Raw genomic sequence first — 3,981 nt, forward strand, 5'->3', positions numbered from 1 at the left:
CCCCGCCTTCATCACCGTTTCATGTCCTCCATCCCCGGTTTAAACAAGGATGAGGCGGGGCGGGGCAGGGATATTGCGGGGAAAAGTGGTCGGGCAGGGTTGGGGCGGGGATCGTGGCGGGGACGGGACGGGGCGGGGACGGGACGGGGCGGGGAAAAGTGCACTTCCATCCCCGCCTCCACCCTCGGACGGGGATGGATTTTAACCTTCGTCCCCACCTCCATCCCCGTTTCATACCCGGTTCAAATGGGGCGAGGCGGGCCCCGCTTTCTCCCGGTCCACTGCCATCCCTAGATGTGGGTGTGGAGAGAGAGAGAGAGAGAGAGAGAGAGAGAGAGAGAGAGAGAGAGAGAGAGAGAGAGAGAGAGGGGTGCCGGTGCAAGGGGGCATGTTGCTGGCCCAGCCTTTTGTCTGCCCCAAGGACCCCCAAAGCCCCATTTACGTAAAAGTAGACCTACCTACCTACCATATCCAGCGTTCCCCTTTTCTAAGCAGTCGTCTTTCTCACCAACTCGGTTAAGTAAGCATAAACTATCGATCGAGTCAAATGCCGTTCGGATTTCTAGCCTCCCCTCTTCCTCCCCCTAAATATAAACCCCCCTCTCTCTCTCTTCTCACACCCTTCCAACTGCATCCCCATCTCCTCTAACCATCACACACACTACAGACCCCCCCTCTCGATCTGTAGAAAGAAAGAAACTTACTCTCTCTCTCTCTAGAAAGAAAGAAATGGGTCGTTCTCCTTGTTGTGAGAAGGCTCATACCAACAAAGGAGCATGGACCAAGGAGGAAGATGAGCGCCTCATAGCTTATATAAGAGCACATGGTGAAGGTTGTTGGAGATCTCTCCCCAAAGCAGCAGGTGACCATCTTGCTAAAACTCTTCCAACACCAATTTTTTTTATGAGATGCTTTTCTTGGTATTCCCAGATCACTATGCTTTTAGGGGGTTTCTTTACGCCTTTTTCTTTCTCAATAACCTTTCTCTCTCTTTCTTCCTCAGGACTGTTGAGGTGTGGAAAGAGTTGCAGGCTCAGGTGGATCAACTACCTTAGGCCTGACCTCAAGAGAGGCAACTTCACAGAAGAGGAAGATGAACTCATCATCAAACTCCACAGTTTATTGGGCAACAAGTAAGCAATCCCCTAAAAAAGTTCTCTCATGACTCAATCCTTTTCCACTTTTAGGGAGGAAACAGCCCTTTCCCTTGTGGAAAAACACCCATTACTTGAAAGAGTCAGAAAGTTGGACCACTTGTAATAATAACCCACTGGTCCCTTCTTGAGGCTTAGACAAACCCTGTACTTACCCTACAAAGGCTCCAAAACTAGGCCTGCTCATGTCATGGTAGTACTAGGATAGGTAACTATTAGTGTAAAGTGTAAACCCTGACTCTCTCTAGTGCGCTCAGATGAGAACAGCATTAGAATAGATGACCCTTTATACTTCACCAACCAAAAAACTGCTCCAAATTATTGATTTCCTTGTTTGGTTTATCTTTTTTCAGGTGGTCACTAATAGCAGGAAGGCTGCCTGGAAGAACAGACAATGAGATCAAGAACTATTGGAACACACACATCAAAAGGAAGCTACTGAGCAGAGGCATAGATCCACAAACACACAAACCACTCAACGATTCATACTCTCCGGCCGAATTCCCGAATCCGCCGATCGCCTCCGCCGCATCTTGCATGAAGAACACCAACACAAAAGAGAAGAAAGCAGCAGACTCTGCAGAAGAGACCAGCAGTGGGATCAGTTTGGAAGAAGAAGCACACTCCAAGCAGCTTTTGGATCTGAACCTGGACCTCTCTATCAGCCTTCCTTTCTCGCCGGATCCTGCCGTCTCCGACCAGCAAATTTTCCGGCCGCCTCCGACGGTCATATCCCCGGCTTTCTTAAACAATGCAGCCACTGTATGTCTGTGCTGTAATATTGGATTCCAGACCAACAAAGTCTGTACATGTCAGTCATCCCCTGCTGCTAATCAAGCTCATAGTCTTAGATACTATAGACCATTTGAAGATTTATAAGGAGAGCTTAGCTGCTCCGCTCAGTGGATCCACTTCAAGTTTCATGCTTCATGTAAGCTTAGCAAATTAACCATGGCCATTAGATGCTTCATCACAAGAGACAAGCAAAGTGGACCTCTCCTTTTTCTTCTCTTGTAGTCCGATAAGAGCAGAAAAGAGAAAAACCAGAGATGGGTTCATCATGGATTTTGCAATGGAATGTAAAGCAATGCAAAGAAGGAAAGAGGAGGAGAAATGGGCCAAATGGGTACTTGTAAAAACTTGGGTGTTTGGCTCAAAAAGTGTCACCATGACTTTGTAATCTTTTGATGAAATCATCGTCATCTATGAAGCAAAAACACACACACATACTTGTAAACAAAACACCGCTTTTTCTCCCCCCTCTGTGTCCTTGCTTCTAATTGGAGCATTTTGTTTTCCAATTGCTATGCCACAAAGACACGGACACGAACACGAGCGCAAAATTTTCAAAAAAATAGGGCACGAGGACAGATAAATTTTTTATTATCTAATTGTTTAGAAAATATATGAATACTCAATATATATTGATTATTAAAAATTCATGTTATTAACAATTGTTTAAAAGTTATTAAATAAATAAAATATTTTCCAAACGTGCCATGGGTTGTCACTTGTCGTGTCCTCGCATCATTTGTGCCACTAGACACCGCATCAGGGATGGAATTGAGTTCAGGTGCAATGTGAATTCACACTTTAAGTATGCTGATGCAATTTATCACCCACCATCTGCCGTTGGGCCCCACAAATAGGAGGTTGCAGCATAAAAATGGTGGGTAACGGGGTGCAGCAGCACACTAAAAGTGTACAATCACATTGCTCCAAACTTTGCTATCGATACCTGGAGTATGCATCCTTTGCAGCAAGGGCTAAGCTAAGAGCACTAACGATGGTACAATGAATTTTGGTTTTAGTGTAGGAGTCCTTCCCTAAGGCTGGCTGAGTTGGCAGTCACGGCTGATGAGAGCTAGGTTTTTCCTTGACTTAGGGGTTGATTGCAAGGTTGTTAAATGGGATGAGGCGAAGCCAGGCGTTGAGCCTGCGCTTCGCCTCTGATGGAAGTGAAGCGGTGGGAGGGGAGGCAGGGAGTGGCGGAGGAGCAGTTGGCCGGCACGTGGCGGTGGATCCACCGGCACTTGGGGTTAGCACAGCCGGCGAATCGGGGTGGAGGAGGAAGACTTGGGGATGAAGGAGGGGATTCTGGAGGTTGATGAGGGGCAATTTGCGCATCACAGCACGCCTCAGTACCTTGAGCGTGCGCCTCGCCCCTGAGGCGTACGCTTCAGGTACTGAGGCGTACGCCTCTCACAACACTGGTTGATTGCATGTCGACCCCTTAGTGGGAAATGTTTTTGCCGAAAAAGGGGACCTAGCGATGATTTTGGGGCTCCTTTTCCATGAGAAAAGAGAGCCTCAGGTTTGTGTTGCCGCAATGGGCTCCGCAAAAACTCATCAAAAGTTGTGTGTTTCCACGGAAAGCCCTAGCTTCCATCTAACTTTGAAAAAAAGCTCTCTTTCTCTCTCTAGACTTGCAGAGAAGTGAATCATGTGCACTTAATCATGTAGATGCGTGCAACGACATAAAGTAAAAAAAACTTGAAAAGAAAAAATAAATAATATAACAGTGATAAAAGCGCAGCGGATATTTTTTTTAACTTATTTTTTTATATTAAAAGCAAACACATACCACTCATCAATACTTGGTATCCGGTTGTTCTTATCTTATTTTCCTACCTACTCACCATGCTTTAAGTATGGAATTAAATTCGTGGGGTATCCTTTTTATGTTGGTCACAAAGGAAAAAGCAAACTACCTTTTGGAATTGCATTTTCCACCACATTTCTCTTGATACTTTCATGACCCTCATAAATTCTCAACTACTGAGGGGAAGCTTCCATCTAGCTTTTTTCTTATCTCCTTCACGTGAAA

General features: G+C 45.9%; 1 pseudogene across 1 annotated transcript; it reads left to right on the forward strand.

Annotated features, from left to right (window-relative positions):
• Positions 1-622: 622 nt before the first annotated feature.
• On the forward strand, positions 623-2,371 carry LOC149847357 (myb-related protein 308-like; annotated as a pseudogene). Its single transcript, XR_016430606.1, has 3 exons — positions 623-862; positions 1,004-1,133; positions 1,508-2,371. The product of XR_016430606.1 is annotated as a myb-related protein 308-like (transcript).
• The last annotated feature ends 1,610 nt before the right edge of the window (positions 2,372-3,981 follow it).

Source organism: Nuphar pumila, chromosome 2, assembly GCF_984573655.1.
Source record: "Nuphar pumila chromosome 2, dmNupPumi1.hap1.1, whole genome shotgun sequence".
Taxonomy (NCBI): domain Eukaryota; kingdom Viridiplantae; phylum Streptophyta; class Magnoliopsida; order Nymphaeales; family Nymphaeaceae; genus Nuphar; species Nuphar pumila.